An 18,807-nucleotide genomic window follows, 5' to 3' on the forward strand; every position below is an offset into this window, starting at 1 on the left:
TTACATGTTGTCACCCTATTTCCAAACCAGGTTTTCCTCTTCTTTATTTCATTTGCCTTAGCTCTCTTCATTCCTTTCCTACCTCCTCTGTCCCTTACCATTTCACTGTGTATTTTCACTTCCCATACACAAAAACTGACTTGAAACTTACTTTATATTCTTGTATCTAAATTTGTTTCTACTTAATTCTTACAGGACTATACGGTTTTAGGTGAAGTTCAAATACTTTTGTTATAGAAACATGCATATAGGCTGTAACCAGAATCAGGAGTAACAAGACAAGCAGCCCTTCATTCAGGAACTCTGAGTGCCCATCATGAGCCAGCCTCGGTCCTGGGGACTCTGCAGTGAATATATAAAACAATGCTCTATCCCTGAGGGCACGAAAGCAAGACTGTGCTTGGCAGGTTCAAGAAACCTGGAGGATGCCTGGGGGCCAGAGTAGAGGAAGCCAAGGAGAAACCTGATTGTGTAGGACACAAAACCAGAGAGGCAGGAGGTACAGATCAACGGAGGCTCTTATAGGCACAGTAAATATTCTGGCTTTTACTCTCAAGGATATAGAAAGCCACTGAACGGTTTGAACACAGGAGTGAAATAACCAGACTTTCATGTTAGAAGGATCACCGTGGTTGCTGCGTTGAGAATAGAAAGGTGCAGAAGCAGCGGGGAGACGAGTGACTATGAAAATAACACAAGCAAGAGGTTATAGTTGCTTACAGCAGTGGCAGCAAATTGTGGTTCCATTTATAGTTAAGGCAGCATTTAAAGTATATAAAGAAGGTACTTTTGGCCGGGCGCGGTGGCTCACGCCTGTAATCCTAGCACTCTGGGAGGCCGAGGTGGGCGGATCGTTTGAGCTCAGGAGTTCGAGACTAGCCTGAGCAAGAGCGAGACCCCATCTCTACTAAAAATAGAAAGAAATTATATGGACAGCTAAAAATATATATAGAAAAAAAAAAAAAATTAGCCGGGCATGGTGGCACATGCCTGTAGTCCCAGCTACTCGGGAGGCTGAGGCAGTAGGATCGCTTAAGCCCAGGAGTTTGAGGTTGCTGTGAGCTAGGCTGACGCCACGGCACTCACTCTAGCCCGGGCAACAAAGCAAGACTCTGTCTCAAAAAAAAAAAAAAAAAAAAAAAGAAGGTACTTTCGTGATTACTATTTGAATTAGATGGGGGAGTATCAGAAGGGAGTATCAAGATGTCTATGAGGTTTGGGGCCAGAGAAACTGAAAGAGGGAGTGGACGTTTAAAAGATGAGGAAGACTGGAATGGAAACAATTATTGGAATGGGTGGGAGAGAAGAAGGAGGCGACGAGTTGTTCAGTTGTGACATGTTAAATTTGGGATCTAGATGTCTAGTTAAATTAGACATCTAGCTGAAAATGTTGAGTACGCACATGAACATACAAGTCTGGAGATTAGGAAAGAAATTCAGACCAAAGATAAAATTTTTAGTTAGAAATATATAATTCTAGCTAGATAAGATGAGATCACAAGGGACTAAATATAAATACAGAAGAGGTCTAAACATATATCCCTGGAACACTGCCTCATTTTTTAGAAGTTGGAGTGATGAAAAGGAACCAGCAAAAGAAACTGAAAATAAACAGTAATATCCCAGAAGCAAAGGGAAGAAGGTTTCAAAGAATAGAACATTATCAAACACATCAAATGCTGTGACTGCTGCTATCTTCACTGACATTAGAATTCACCAAAGAGGTCACTAGTAACCTCAAAAAAGAGCTGCTGTGGTAGAATGGAAGAGAAAAAAAAACCTCACTGTAGTGGATCCAAGAGAGACAGGGAGTACTGAAGACCACAAATATCAACTTTTCTGGAGAGTAGTAACTAAAGAAAGATGTGGTGTTGAACAAGGTTTTTTAAAGATGGGAGATTTCAGTATCTACATGCTGCATATATATCTATATGCTGACAGGAATGATCCGGTAAAAATAGGACAGTGACGCATCTCGTTGGCACGCACGAGGGGATGGACACGGAAGCCAGGCAGTGTCCTTGACAGGAGGAAGGGAGAGAACCCAGGGCAGCCGTGGAGACCGGGGTGAAGAACAGCAGGAAATGCAACGAGCATGGGCAGAGGCCTGAGGGACAGGGAAACGCTTTCTGATCGCTTTCATTTTTCACACACGGGAAACACGTTATCAGATGAAAATGGAGAAAAGGGTAGGGGCTTGAGGAGAGAGGTGTAAAATAGTCACTTATGGGCCGGGCGCGGTGGCTCACGCCTGTAATCCTAGGACTCTGGGAGGCCGAGGTGGGTGGATCGCTCAAGGTCAGGAGTTCGAGAACAGCCTGAGCAAGAGCGAGACCCCTGTCTCTACTAAAAAAATAGAAAGAAATTATCTGCCCAACTAAAATATATATAGAAAAAATTAGCCGGGCATGGTGGCGCATGCCTGTAGTCCCAGCTACTCGGGAGGCTGAGGCGGTAGGATCACTTAAGCCCAGAAGTTTGAGGTTGCTGTGAGCTAGGCTGATGCCACGGCACTCACTCTAGCCTGGGCAACAAAGCGAGACTCTGTCTCAAAAAAAAAAAAAAAATAGTCACTTATGGGAATGCTAAAGTGATTCAACCAGGGAAATGTCCTGGGATTACACCACTGTCAGCAACACAAAGGGCCTTCCTGAGGTCAGCGGTCAGGCACTGAACGGGAGACCCGGGTCAGCATGGCTGTGTTTTCCTCAGAGCACGGTCTACTGCCCAGGTGCAGGCTGAACCGGACGGAGAACTGCATGTAAACGGTGTGGGGTGGAGGGCTGGCCAGGGGAGTGCAATGGAGGAGCGCCCTACATGGAACTGAGGGCCCATGAAAGGGAGAGATTATAATAGTGGACCATGGCTTCAAGGCAGGGAAAATACTCAAGTAAGGATGTGCAGGAAGAGAGACAGTACAGAGGTGGCAGAAGCAATGGACTGCAGGTCCCAAACAGACAGAAGTGCTGTCAAGGGGGGTTACAGCTGTCCCACGGGGGTTTGGTTCATGGAACCCCACCATACCAACATCCCCAGATGCTCAAGTACCAGATATAAAATGGGTAGGTGTTTGCATATAACCTATACATATCCATAGACTTTAAAGCATCTCTAGATTACTTATATGTAAATGCCATTAAGTAGCTGTTATCCTGTAGTTTTTAAATTTGTCTTTTTTTTAGAGACAGGGTTCAGTGTTTTTGATCCACAGTTGGTTGAATCCCCACATGTGGAACCCACAGACACAGAGGGTCTACTGTATCTGACAGAAGTTGGAAATAGAGGATGCGGAAGCCCCAGTGGAATTATGCCGAATGAAATATCCTTAGTAAAGTATGGGCAGTTCTGGTTAAAATGTTATAGAACCACCTTAAACACTAAAGCAGAACGTCACCCTGGGCAAAGTGGGCCCGCAGATGAGGAAAGCTGGGAAGCGAAATTAAAGATAGAGAATTATATCACAGGAATTGTAGCTGGGGGTCCCAGACATAGAATTCTCCAGAAAACTATTTCCAGCAGTCCTAGGGAGTCAGCTTTGAACAACCTGTCCAACCCAGGAGGCAAAAATGCCAGATCACAACCAGATCAGCTAAAATAAACCATACCTTTCCCCTCAATCCCTTTTCCACATGGAGCTGGACCCTGAGCAGGTGAGGACGTCACACTGAAGAGAATCTGGCAAAATAAAAAGAGAAATCCAGTAGGAATCTTCCTCCAAAGCAGGCTTCTAGGTCTGAAACAGTGGGAACCAAAGAAGAGTTCAGAATTGTGTGAGCGTCTCAACACTGATTATACTGAACTGCACCTCCTAATGACTAAAATAAGATTATGAATGACAAGTAACCACAAGAGTTTTTATTACCTGGAAGTTACTGGAAAAGCTATCTGATCTTACTAAGAGCTCATGCAGAGGTAGAGACTGAATCTATGGAGAGTCTGAAGGCACAGTGAAAACTGTTTTCTGCTTAGCCTTACCAAGTCCCATCCACTGAACATACTAGTTCCACAGATACCCATAAATTCCCACTACATGTAAGGCATAAAATATACCCAATGCTAGAGGTAGTAAAAATTCATTTTTGCTTTACTAAGCAAAAAGTGAAAGCAAATTATTAAGTCAAATAAAACAAAAGTCATTTTATGTTTGAGTACAACTACAAAATTTGATCACAGAAGATGTCATAAGAAATCTTAGCATGAGTTTCTAAGCGGGCAAGCAACAAAACAGAAATATCAGGGCTCACCATTTAGTCATTTTCAAAGTCACCTCTATTTAATGTGGACTTATCTAATGCATTCTAGGAAAAGGACTGAGTATGTGTTACCATAATTTTGACTAAAATACATTTACAGGTATTTTACAGTGTCAAGATAAAGACAATAAAGACAATTTATTACCAAATCTTTTTGGCATTTCAGTTCAGAAACCCCATTTGGATGCAGTCACAGAGCAGTCTCAATGAAATTCTAGTCCATTCATAATTTGGTAGTATTACAGAAAGAGTCAAGCATACTGAAGCTTTGAACTGAGGCAGCAAGTCAATATTTAATATGCTAAATTCCAAGTTTTTCCAGGAAGTATGAAAAAAAAATCAGAAAAAATGCTATCACCTAACTAGCAAGCAAGCATTAAGGATAAGCACGTTTCACTCAGTTCCTCTCAAGAATACACAGGGAACCTACAATGCCCCCCATTCTGACACATTACTAACATTTAACATTCAATAAAATGTTAAAATATTTGTTTCATAAAAACTGAGATTAAAAAACCACTAAAACAGGCCAGGTGGGGTGGCCAGTACCTGTAACCCCAGCAGTTTGGGATGCAGAGGCTAGGAGTTCCAGACCAGCCTCTGCAACATAGCAACACCTCGTCTCTACCAAAACTTTGAAAATCAGCCGGGCATGGCAGTGCAAGCTTATTATCCCAGCTACTCGGGAGGCTGAGGTAGGAGGATCGCTTGAGCCCAGGTGTCTGAGGTTGCAGTGAGTGACAGTCATGCCACCGCACTCCAGCATGAGTGACAGAGTGAGACCCTGTCTCTGAAATAAAAAAACAAAACAAAACACTACAATAAATCAAAACCAATAAGCATGTTTCATTCTGAGTGAAAAATCTTATAAAACCTTAAAAAAATCCCAGATTCATCCTAAAACAGATTAGAAACCTAAACATTTTCATGTTTTTTAAAAAGACAACTGGGAATTAAAAACATAATAGCAATCTATACTAGACAATAAACGTGAGAAATCTGTTATATAGCATTTAAATAAAAATTTTAAAATTCAAAAATGTTTTCTACAAATGCTAATTAATAAACTCTGACAATCTACACAGGCAAACATGGGCACAGCTGCAAATGCCTTGTTAGCATCATTCTTCATCACTTGATTAATTACATCTGAGAGAAAAGAAATTCCTTCTAGATCACTCTGCAGGGTCTTACAAAAAATCAACCACCCCCCCCCAGCAGACACATCTACCTCGATGAAGAAAACACCAACATTTCAAATATTCCAACAATCATAAAATAGGATAATCCTGGAATTTACTCAGCCTCAAAACATTATGAACTACTCCAACACAGGAATAATACTTTAAAAACATTTACAGTGTTTTCTAAAGTACAAAAAATATTCATTATGAATCCTGATTTCTTGGAAAAAATTATTTTAACATGTCTCAATGCTGTTGATTGTCAAGAATTTTGATGATGTGCTTATCCAAAAAGAATGCCAGGCACTTTTTATTTAACATATGACAGGCTGCTTACATTGTTCTTTATCATTGCTATTAGATTTCTTATCAACACCAGACTGATAGTGGTAAATTGTCAAGAAATACACATTTCTTCCTCCAAGAAATACACATTTAAAGAAAAACTATCACAACTCTCTACCACTAAAATTTGAGGGATTCCTTCCCTTATTATTCCTAGGAACAACAATCATAAAAAGCTAATAGCCAGTAAGTCTAAAATCTAAAACTTCTCTTTGAATGTATACATTATTTTCAACAATGTATAAACTATTATAAGCATTGACAAGTCAAAAGGGTCCACCAAAATTCAAAAGCTAACTGCAAAAAAATTAGTAATCTACATTATTTTGTAAAGATCAAGATTGGCTTTGGAGTACATTAACTCAGACTTCTGAAGAGGCCAAATATTGTTTTTAAACATATGTAAATAAGATAAAAATAGGCAATGCAACCTTAGAATAAATGCAATACTAAAAATTTCATCTTCTTTTTAATAAGCACTTTTATCAGTAGTAAAACTACAGGTAAAGTCCATATATGGAACCACAAATTATTACCAATAAACCTTCCCATTTCAGCACTATCAAGTTAATACTGTATTTGTTTGTAAATAGTAAAGAAACAGGACAAAATAAAATTCCTGAAATGGTGCTTTACTTAAAAACGTTTCTTATGGAAAAGGAATCCAATGTTTATCATCAGTGATTTTTAAAAATAGAAAATATTGCTGTTCCAAAGATTATTTACAGAACACAGAACCAGAAGTCCATGACCTTTCAATAAATACACTGTACTAAAATCTTCTTGTAAGAGAGATAATAAAAACACCAGTCTGTTAAATCTCTTCCTCCTTTCTTTTTAAAATGTAGATAGATTTTACTAAACTGACAATATGAAAGTGTAAGCCAATAATCTTAGCCCTCTTAAGTTACTTATTATCTTTTCAATAGACTGTTATGAATTTACAGTTCCTGCAGTTCACCTGCCACCTTTCCCAACTTAAAGCAGGCACAAGGGGTTGAAGACAGTCCCCACTTGCAACATCGATTATAAGAAAGAACTTTATGCTCGTTTTAAAAAAGGATTATTGTGAGTTTTGTTCGGCCCCAGAAACACCGCTCAACACAGATCTCAGCACATGATAGATGTTTAATGAATACCTGTTAAGTAAATGGTAATGTTGAATTGTATTAGTGCAACATTAGTTTTTTTTCCTGCTTCAATTTACAGTTCTCCCTTGTTGGAAAAGAAACTCAAGACCATAGCAGTCCCTCAAAAGCACATAAACAACTTTATTCACAATGAAAAATAAAGCTGGGTCTCAAAATACAATCCCAGTGCCTCTTTATGATCTCCATTATTTAAAAAAAAAAAGAGAGACATAAAGCCTGCTTTTAAGAAATAGATAATGTATACCAACTTTCCTCAAAATAAAAAATCCACATTTCAAACTTATTTTAGATGTTAGCAGTACTGAGAGTAACAACTGATGGTTCCAAAGGATGCATATATTGGGTAAAAATCAAAAACAAGCATATAAACAAAACTACATGTTTTTTGCCAACGTTTTTTCCTTAATCTTAGTCAAAAGGGTATGTGCCTAAATTTTACGAGATGGGAGACCAGCTTTGTCTGATGCTTCCAGATTCATTCGTTCAACAAATATTTTAATGAGCATCTACTGTATTCCAAGCCCTTTAACGTTTGCGTTTGCAAACTGCACACCACCACCGAATTCCTCTACGAAGCCTTATCATTTAAAAGAATGGCAAGGTAATAAGGAATCTCAACACCGTTTCTTGTACACATTAAGTCAGTGGATTGGGGCGCTTTTTCAGCCGTTAAAGCGACATCAGCGAGCCGCTACCCACCACACCCGGGACCCAAAATCCCAACCAGGAGCCACAGCCGGTGAAACCACCTGTGAGAGTCGTCCGCGCTCCTCCTCCGAGGAGGCGGCCGGGGCTTCCGCTCCGAGCCCAGCGAGCTCCGCTGCGGGACCGCGGGCGGGACGCGCCGGGCGCCTCGGGCGACAGTCCGGCTCCGGAGCCCGGGTCCCCGCCCCGCCAACCCTCACCTGGAGACCCCGGGCCGTCCCGGCCCACCCCTCGCGCCACCCTGGCGACCGCCAGACCCGCCAAGTGGGGGAGGGGTCTGCGTTTCCGCTTTACCGCGACGGGCGGTGGGCGCCTCGGTCGCCCGCCTGCCTGAATTCCGAGCTGAGTTCGGGTCCCTTCCTCAGAGGGAAGGGACGAAGCCCAAAGGGCGGGTCCTCGGGGAAGGGACCTCGCCCGAACCTGGAAACGGAGCCGCCGGCTCGGCCCGGAGCCCACGGGCGGCGCTCACGGCGGAGCCCCCGGGCACCGCGGTTCGGGGCTTCAGGCCGCCGCCCAAGGGCCCGAGCGGGCGAGGCGCGGGGCCGGCGCCGCACTCACCGTCGCCTCTGTCTCGGCTGCCCGCTCCCGCAGCGCCGCTCTCGGCCGGCTCCGCGGCTCTCCAGTAATGGGGAAGCGATTTTAAACTGAGTGGTGAGTTAGGTGATATTTAAGCTGAGACCTTAAAGTTAAGGGGCCAGGCGCAAGATCTGGGAAAGACCATTTGGACAAAGGAAACGACTAGTGTAAAAGTCCTAAGGCAAGACCAAGCATGGCATGTTTGAAAAAGTGAACACACTAACTTGCATACAGCCTAATGAGCAAAGGTGAGATTGTCTGAGAGGTCGTGAGAGGCAGGAAGATCTCCTGAGCCCAGGAATTCAAGACCAGCCTGGGCAACACAGCAAGACCATATCTCTAAAAAAAATTCTGCTCAGCTGGGCACGGTGGTACAGGCCTGTGGTCCCAGCTACTCAAGAAGCAATGGCAGGAGATTGCCGATGTAAAAACCTCCAACAGAAGTCTCCTAGATTTAGGGAGGGATTTTCAGTGTACAAAACTCTATTGGTATGCCTGTCCTCTTGGTACTGTGCCGCCTATTTAGTCCCCCCTTAAAAAAGGACAGGAGTATAAGTACATTTATCGTTTTGCACGGTAAACTAGCAGCTAGCTACGGCAATCCCAGGAGTTATGATCACACCACTACACTCCAGCCTGGGCAACAGAGCAAAACCATTTCTCTTTAAAAAAAAAAAAAAAAAAAAAAAAACACAAAAAAAACTGTGACTATAGCTGAAATAAACTTAGTGGTAGGACTACACACCAGCTCAGAAATAAGGATCTTATTAACCCAAGATGGTTACTTCGTACGTGAAATGCTAACATATGAATCCAAGTACGTCAATGTGGAATTCTAATGAAGATGACCTATTTAGTCTATAAAATAGATTCACTATGTTGTTCAGGCTAGGACCATTTCAAAACCATAGGCAAACACTTCTAGTGTATCATCCAAAATCATTTTATTTGGTATGTAAATAGACTTTTTAAGAATTATAAAGGTCATGTTTATTTTAACGTGAAAGAAAAATATAATACCAAATCTGATTTTTGTTCAAATTAGTGCTTAGGAGTTAAAATAAAATATCAGCGTATCAGTCTAAATTACATGTTCATATTACAAAAACTGTAAAGAAATGTACACACACATATACATCCACACTCGCTATAGCCATGAAAACGAAGTCCACATTATGGCCACATAAAAGTCCCACAAGCCAACAAAGACAAATTTTTGCATATTACACAAAAAAAGGAAACTGTGTAGACTGCTTTAAGGAGAATTTATACTTGCACATAAAATTATTTATTCATTCCGGAACTACTACGCTACTCATTTCAACAATTTATCTAAAAGATTTTTTTTTTAATCAACCAACAGGAAATGAGACCTACAGCACAGGGAAAAAAGGTTAAAAGAAAAAAAATCTCGTCTCAGCAGAATGAAATACTAAAAATCTGTATATCATTAATTCCCCTTGCGCTCTCATTTCCCAACTAAATATCAGTTAAACTGCATTTTTAAAAGGTGAAAGATTTATATGATCTGAAGAGAAATCAGAGTATAAAACTGCATTTTTAGACTATGCATTTAAGTCTGTACAAGCATTTCTCTTTTTTTTTTCATTTAAGAGCACAAATAAGTATATGCATTTAATACTACTCAAATAAACTTGTGATTATTGTAGCTAGCTGCTAGTTTACCGTGCAAAACAATAAATGTACTTATATTCCTCTCCTTTTTTAAAGTAGGACTAAATAGGTGGCACAGTACCAAGAAGACAGCCATACCAATACATTTTTGTACACTGAAAATCCCTCCCTAAAACTATGAGACTTCTATTGGAGGTTTCTACAAAAAATAAAAATAAAAACTGCTAAGAATACCATTAGGCTTTCTCAGTAATTTCTCCTTTTCTTTGTTTCTACTTAATTCTTACAGGACTATACGGTTTTAGGTGAAGTTCAAATACTTTTGTTATAGAAACATGCACATAGGGCTGTAACCAGAATCAGGAGTAACAAGACAAGCAGCCCTTCATTCAGGAACTGTGAGTGCCCATCATGAGCCAGCCTCAGTCCTGGGGACTCTGCAGTGAATAAAACAATGCTCTATTCCTGAGGGCACGAAAGCAAGACTGTGCTTGGCAGGTTCAAGAAACCTGGAGGATGCCTGGGGACCAGAGTAGAGGAAGCCAAGGAGAAACCTGATTGTGTAGGACACAAAACAGAGAGGCAGGAGGTACAGATCAACGGAGGCTCTTATAGGCACAGTAAATATTCTGGCTTTTACTCTCAAGGATATAGAAAGCCACTGAATGGTTTGAACACAGGAGTGAAATAATCAGACTTTCATGTTAAAAGGATCACCCTGGTTGCTGGGTTGAGAATAGAAAGGTGCAGAAGCAGCGGGGAGACGAGTGACTATGAAAATAACACAAGCAAGAGATTATGGTTGCTTACAGGGGTGGCAGCAAATTGTCGTTCCATTTATACTTAAGGCAGCATTTAAAGTATATAAAGAAGGTACTTTCGTGATAATTATTTGAATTAGATGTGGGAGTATCAGAAGGGAGTATCAAGATGTCTATGAGGTTTGGGGCCAGAGAAACTGAAAGAGGGAGTGGACATTTAAAAGAGGAGGAAGAATGGAATGGAAACAATTATTGGAGGGGGAGGGAGAGAAGAAGGAGGCTACGAGTTTTCAGTTGTGACATGTTAAATTCGGGATCTAGATGTCTAGTTAAATTGGACATCTAGCTGAAAATGTTGAGTACGCACATGAACATACAAGTCTGGAGATTAGGAAAGAAATTCACACTAAAGATAAAATTTTTAGTTAGAAATATATAATTCTAGCTAGATAAGATGAGATCACAAGGGACTAAATATAAATACAAAAGAGGTCTAAACATATATCCCTGGAACACTGCCTCATTTTTTAGAAGTTGGAGTGATGAAAAGGAACCAGCAAAAGAAACTGAAAATAAACAGTAATATCCCAGAAGCAAAGGGAAGAAGGTTTCAAAGAATAGAACATTATCAAACACATCAAATGCTGTGACTGCTGCTATCTTCACTGATATTGGAATTCACCAAAGAGGTCACTAGTAACATCAAAAAAGAGCTGCTGTGGTAGAATGGAAGAGAAAAAAAAACCTCACTGTAGTGGATCCAAGAGAGACAGGGAGTACTGAAGACCACAAATATCAACTTTTCTGGAGAGTAGTAACTAAAGAAAGATGTGGTGTTGAACAAGGTTTTTTAAAGATGGGAGATTTCAGTATCTATATGCTGCATATATATCTATATGCTGACAGGAATGATCCGGTAAAAATAGGACAGTGACGCATCTCGTTGGCACGCACGAGGGGATGGACACGGAAGCAACGCAGTGTCCTTGATGGGAGGAAGGCAGAGAACGCCAGGGCAGCCGTGCAGACCGGGGTGAAGAACAGCAGGAAATGCAACGAGCATGGGCAGAGGCCTGAGGGACAGGGAAACGCTTTCTGATCGCTTTCATTTTTCACACACGGGAAACACGTTATCAGATGAAAATGGAGAAAAGGGTAGGGGCTTGAGGAGAGAGGTGTAAAATAGTCACTTATGGGCCGGGCGCGGTGGCTCACGCCTGTAATCCTAGGACTCTGGGAGGCCGAGGTGGGTGGATCGCTCAAGGTCAGGAGTTCGAGAACAGCCTGAGCAAGAGCGAGACCCCTGTCTCTACTAAAAAAATAGAAAGAAATTATCTGCCCAACTAAAATATATATAGAAAAAATTAGCCGGGCATGGTGGCGCATGCCTGTAGTCCCAGCTACTCGGGAGGCTGAGGCGGTAGGATCACTTAAGCCCAGAAGTTTGAGGTTGCTGTGAGCTAGGCTGATGCCACGGCACTCACTCTAGCCAGGGCAACAAAGCGAGACTCTGTCTCAAAAAAAAAAAAAAAAAAATAGTCACTTATGGGAATGCTAAAGTGATTCAACCAGGGAAATGTCCTGGGATTACACCACTGTCAGCAACACAAAGGGCCTTCCTGAGGTCAGCGGTCAGGCACTGAACGGGAGACCCGGGTCAGCATGGCTGTGTTTTCCTCAGAGCACGGTCTACTGCCCAGGTGCAGGCTGAACCGGACGGAGAACTGCATGTAAACGGTGCGGGGTGGAGGGCTGGCCAGGGGAGTGCAATGGAGGAGCGCCCTACATGGAACTGAGGGCGCATGAAAGGGAGAGATTATAATAGTGGACCATGGCTTCAAGGCAGGGAAAATATTCAAGTAAAGATGTGCAGGAAGGGGGACAGTACAGAGGTGGCAGAAGCAATGGACTGCAGGTCCCAAACAGACAGACGTACTGTCAAGGGGCGTTACAGTTGTCCCACGGGGGTTTGGTTCATGGAACCCCACCATACCAACATCCCCAGATGCTCAAGTACCAGATATAAAATGGGTAGGTGGGCCGGGCGTGGTGGCTCACGCCTGTAATCCTAGCACTCTGGGAGGCCGAGGTGGGCGGATCGTTTGAGCTCAGGAGTTCGAGACCAGCCTGAGCAAGAGCGAGACCCCACCTCTACTAAAAAAATAGAAAGAAATTATATGGACAGCTAAAAATATATATAGAAAAAATTAGCCGGGCATGGTGGCGCATGCCTGTAGTCCCAGCTACTCGGGAGGCTGAGACAGGAGGATCGCTTGAGCTCAGGAGTTTGAGGTTGCTGTGAGCTAGGCTGACGCCACGGCACTCACTCTAGCCTGGGGAGACTCTGTCTCAAAAAAAAAAAAAAAAAAAAAAAATGGGTAGGTGTTTGCATATAACCTATACATATCCATAGACTTTAAAGCATCTCTAGATTACTTATATGTAAATGCCATGTAAGTAGCTGTTATACTGTAGTTTTTAAATTTGTATTTTTTTTTAGAGACGGGGTTTAGTATTTTTGATCCACAGTTGGTTGAATCCTCACATGTGGAACCCACAGACACAGAGGGTCTACTGTATTTGACAGAAGTTGGAAATAGAGGATGTGGAGGCCCCAGTGGAATTATGCCAAATGAAATATCCTTAGTAAAGTATGGGCAGTTCTGGTTAAAATGTTATAGAACTACCTTAAACACTAAAGCAAAACGTCACCCTGGGCAAAGTGGGCCTGCAGATGAGGAAAGCTGGGAAGCGAAATTAAAGATAGAGAATTATATCACAGGAATTGTAGCTGGGGGTCCCAGACATAGAATTCTCAAGAAAACTATTTCCAGCAGTCCTAAGACGTCCGCTTTGAACAACCTGTCCAACTCAGAAGGCAAAAATGCCAGATCACAATCAGATGAGCTAAAATAAACCATACCTTTCCCCTCAATCCCTTTTCCACATGGAGCTGGACCCTGAGCAGGTGAGGATGTCATACTGAAGAGAATCTGGGAAAGTAACAAGAGAAATCAAGTAGGAATCTTCCTCCAGAGCAGGCTTCTAGGTCTGAAACAGTGGGAACCAAAGAAGAGTTCAGAATTGTGTGAGCGTCTCAACACTGATTATACTGAACTGCACCTTCTAATGACTAAAATAAAATTAGGAATGACAAGTGACCACAAGAGTTTTTATTACCTGAAAGTTAATGGAAAAGCTATCTGATCTTACTAAGAGCTCATACAGAGGTAGAGACTGAATCTATGGAGAGTCTGAAGGCACAGTGAAAACTGTTTTCTGCTTAACCTTACCAAGTCCCATCCACTGAACATACTAGTTCCACAGATACCCATAAATTCCCACTACATGTAAGGTATAAAATATACCCAATCCTAGAGGTAGTAAAAGTTCATTTTTGCTTTACTAAGCAAAAAGTGAAAGCAAATTATTAAGTCAAATAAAACAAAAGTCATTTTATGTTTGAGTACAACTACAAAATTTGATCATGGAAGATGTCATAAGAAATCTTAGCATGAGTTTCTAAGCAGGCAAGCAACAAAACAGAGATATCAGGGCTCACCATTTAGTCATTTTCAAAGTCACCTCTATTTAATGTGGACTTATCTAATGCATTCTAGGAAAAGGAGTATGTGTTACCATAATTTTGACTAAAATACATTTACAGGTATTTTATAGTGTCAAGATAAAGACAATAAAGACAATTTATTACCAAGTCTTTTTGGCATTTCAATTCAGAAACCCCATTTGGATGCAATCACAGAGCAGTCTCAACGAAATTCTAGTCCATTCATACTTTAGTAGTATTACAGAAAGATTCAAGCATACTTAAGCTTTGAACTGAGGCAGCAAGTCAATATTTAATATGCTAAATTCTAAGTTTTTCCAGGAAGTATGAAAAAAAAATCAGAAAAAATGCTATCACCTAACCAGCAAGCAAGCATTAAGGATAAGCACGTTTCACTCAGTTCCTCTCAAGAATACACAGGGAACCTACAATGCCCCCCATTCTGACACATTACTAACATTTAACATTCAATTAAATGTTAACATATTTGTTTCATAAAAACGGAGATAAAAAACCACTAAAACAGGCCAGGTGGGGTGGCCAGTACCTGTAATCCCAGCAGTTTGGGACACAGAGGCTAGGAGTTCCAGACCAGCCTCGGCAACATAGCAACACCTTGCGTCCACAAAAAATTTGAAAATTAGCCGGGCATGGCAGTGCAAGCTTGTAGTCCCAGCTACTCGGGAGGCTGAGGTAGGAGGATCGCTTGAGCCCAGGTGTCTGAGGTTGCAGTGAGTGACAGTCATGCCACTGCACTCCAGCATGGGTGACAGAGTGAGACCCTGTCTCTGAAATAACAAACAAAAACAAAAAAAAAAAAAATAAAACACTACAATAAATCAAAACCAATAAGCATGTTTCATTCTGAGTGAAAAATCTTATAAAACCTTAAAAAAATCCCAGATTCATCCTAAAACAGATTAGAAACCTAAACATTTTCATGTTTTTTAAAAAGACAACTGGGAATTAAAAACATAATAGCAACCTATACTAGACAATAAACGTGAGAAATCTGCTATATAGCATTTAAATAAAAATTTTAAAATTCAAAAATGTTTTCTACAAATGCCAATTAATAAACTCTGACAATCTACACAGGCAAACATGGGCACAGCTGCAAATGCCTTGTTAGCATCATTCTTAATCACTTGATTAATTGCATCTGAGAGAAAAGAAATTCCTTCTAGATCACTTTGAAGGGCCTTACAAAAAATCAACCACCCCCCCAGCAGACACATCTACCTCGATGAAGAAAACACCAACATTTCAAATATTCCAACAATTACAAAATAGGATAATCCTGGAATTTACTCAGCCTCAAAACATTATGAACTACTCCAACACAGGAATAATACTTTAAAAACATTTACAGTGTTTTCTAAAGTACAAAAAATATTCATTATGAATCCTGATTTCTTGGAAAAAATTATTTGAACATGTCTGAATGCTGTTCATTGTCAAAAATTCTGATGATGTGCTTATCCAAAAAAAAAAAAAAAGCCAGGCACTTTTTATTTAACATATGACAGCCTGCTTACATTGTTCTTTTTTTTTTTTTTTTTTTTTTTTTTTTTGTTGAGACAGAGTCTCACTTTGTTGCCCAGGCTAGAGTGAGTGCCGTGGCGTCAGCTTAGCTCACAGCAACCTCAAACTCCTGGGCTGAAGCGATCCTACTGCCTCAGCCTCCCGAGTAGCTGGGACTACAGGCATGCGCCACTATGCCCGGCTAATTTTTTCTATATAGATTTTTTTAGGTGTCCATATAATGTCTTTCTATTTTTAGTAGAGACGGGGTCTCGCTCAGGCTGGTCTCGAACTCCTGACCTTGAGCAATCCACCCGCCTCGGCCTCCCAGAGTGCTAGGATTACAGGCGTGAGCCACCGCGCCCGGCCTTACATTGTTCTTTATCATCACTATTAGATTTCTTGTCAACACCAGACTGATAGTGGTAAATTGTTAAGAAATACACATTTCTTCCTCCAAGAAATACACGTTTAAAGAAAAACTATCACAACTCTCTACCACTAAAATTTGAGGGATTCCTTCCCTTATTATTCCTAGGAACAACAATCATAAAAAGCTAATAGCCAGTAAGTCTAAAATCTAAAACTTCTCTTTGAATGTATACATTATTTTCAACAATGTATAAACTATTATAAGCATTGACAAGTCAAAAGGGTCCACCAAAATTCAAAAGCTAACTGCAAAAAAATTAGTAATCTACATTATTTTGTAAAGATCAAGATTGGCTTTGGAGTACATTAACTCAGACTTCTGAAGAGGCCAAATATTGTTTTTAAACATATGTAAATAAGATAAAAATAGGCAATGCATCCTAAGAATAAATGCAATACTAAAAATTTCATCTTCTTTTTAATAAGCACTTTTATCAGTTGTAAAACTACGGTAAAGTCCATATATGGAACCACAAATTATTACTAACAATCCTTCCAATTTCAACACTACCAAGTTAATACTGTATTTGGCTGTAAATAGTAAAGAAAAGGACAAAATAAACTCCTGAAATGGTGCTTTACCTAAAAACGTTTCTTATGGAAAAGGAATCCAATGTTTATCATCAGTGATTTTTAAAAATAGAAAATATTGCTGTTCCAAAGATTATTTACAGAACACAGAACCAGAAGTCCATGACCTTTCAATAAATACACTGTACTAAAATCTTCTTATAAGAGAGAGATAATAAAAACACCAGTTTGTTAAATCTCTTCCTCCCTTCTTTTTAAAATGTAGATAGATTTTATTAAACTGAAAATATGAAAGTGTAAGCCAATAATATTAGCCCTCTTAAGTTGCTTATTAACTTTTCAATAGACTGTTATGAATTTACAGTTCCTGCAGTTCACCTGCCACCTTTCCCAACTTAAAGCAGGCACAAGGGGTTGAAGACAGTCTCCACTTGCAACATCGATTATAAGAAAGAACTTTATGCTCGTTTTAAAAAAGGATTATTGTGAGTTTTGTTCGGCCCCAGAAACACCGCTCAACACAGATCTCAGCACATGATAGATGTTTAATGAATACCTGTTAAGTAAATGGTAATGTTGAATTGTATTAGTGCAACATTAGTTTTTTTTCCTGCTTCAATTTACAGTTCTCCCTTGTTGGAAAAGAAACTCAAGACCATAGCAGTCCCTCAAAAGCACATAAACAACTTTATTCACAATGAAAAATAAAGCTGGGTCTCAAAATACAATCCCAGTGCCTCTTTATGTTCTCCATTATTTTTAAAGAAAATGAGAAATAAAGCCTGTTTTTAAGAAATAGATAATGGATACCAACTTTCCTCAAAATAAAAAATTCACATTTCAAACTTATTTTCGATGATAGTAGTACTGAGAGTAACAACTAATGGTTCCAAAGTATGCATATATTGGGTAAAAATCAAAAACAAGGATATAAACAAAACTACATGTTTTTTGCCAACGTTTTTCCCTTAATCTTAGTCAAAAGGGTATGTGCCTAAATTTTCCTAGATGTGAGACCAGCTTTGTCTGATGCTTCCAGATTCATTCGTTCAACAAATATTTTAATGAGCATCTACTGTATTCCAAGCCCTTTAACGTTTGCGTTTGCAAACTGCACACCACCACCGAATTCCTCTACGAAGCCTTATCATTTAAAAGAATAGCAAGGTAATAAGGAATCTCAACACCGTTTCTTGCACACATTAAGTCAGTGGATTGGGGCGCTTTTTCAGCCGTTAAAGCCGCATCAGCGAGCCGCTGCCGACCACACCCGGGACCCAAAATCCCAACCAGGAGCCACAGCCGGTGAAACCACCTGTGAGAGTCGTCCGCGCTCCTCCTCCGAGGAGGCGGCCGGGGCTTCCGCTCCGAGCCCAGCGAGCTCCGCTGCGGGACCGCGGGCGGGACGCGCCGGGCGCCTCGGGCAACAGTCCGGCTCCGGAGCCCGGGTCCCCGCCCCGCCAACCCTCAGCTGGAGACCCCGGGCCGTCCCCGCCCGCCCCTCGCGCCACCCTGGCGACCGCCAGACCCGCCAAGTTGGGGGGAGGGGTCTGCGTTTCCGCTTTACCGCGGCGGGCGGTGGGCGCCTCGGTCGCCGCCTGCCTGAATTCCGAGCTGAGCTCGGGTCCCTTCCTCAGAGGGAAGGGACGAAGCCCAAAGGGCGGGTCCTCGGGGAAGGGACCTCGCCCGAAGCTGGAAACGGAGCCGCCGGCTCGTCCCGGAGCCCACGGGCCGCGCTCACGGCGGAGCCCCCGGGCACCGCGGTTCGGGGCTTCAGGCCGCCGCCCAAGGGCCCGAGAGGGCGAGGCGCGGGGCCGGCGCTGCACTCACCGTCGCCTCTGTCTCGGCCGCCCGCTCCCGCAGCGCCGCTCTCTGGCCGGCTCCGCGGCTCCTGCCGCTCTGATGCCCGCAGCTGCGCTCCCGGCTCCCTGCGCCCCAGAGGCGTCGCGCGCTCCCAGAGCGGCGGGGGGCGGGGCTTCATCCCGCAACCGCAGCGGCCCCCAGAGCTAGGCCCCGCCCCGGGCCCGCCCCAGCCAGGCCCCGCCCCCCGCCAGGCCCCGCCTCGGGATGGGCGGGCGCGCCACCCCCACCTTGGAGCCGCGCAGGCTGGGCGCCGCTGCTGTGGGGAACCGACCGCCCACA

General features: G+C 42.1%; 1 long non-coding RNA gene across 1 annotated transcript in view; it reads right to left on the minus strand.

The window, feature by feature from the left end:
* Window positions 1-18,560, minus strand: part of LOC138391845 (uncharacterized) — a 38,587-nt gene extending 20,027 nt beyond the window's left edge. Inside the window, exon 1 of the long non-coding RNA XR_011234878.1 lies at window positions 18,496-18,560. This is a non-coding gene — a long non-coding RNA (uncharacterized lncRNA). The remainder of the gene's footprint in view (window positions 1-18,495) is intronic.
* Window positions 18,561-18,807: the final 247 nt, after the last annotated feature.

The sequence above is a fragment of the Eulemur rufifrons genome, chromosome 9 (assembly GCF_041146395.1).
Source record: "Eulemur rufifrons isolate Redbay chromosome 9, OSU_ERuf_1, whole genome shotgun sequence".
Taxonomy (NCBI): domain Eukaryota; kingdom Metazoa; phylum Chordata; class Mammalia; order Primates; family Lemuridae; genus Eulemur; species Eulemur rufifrons.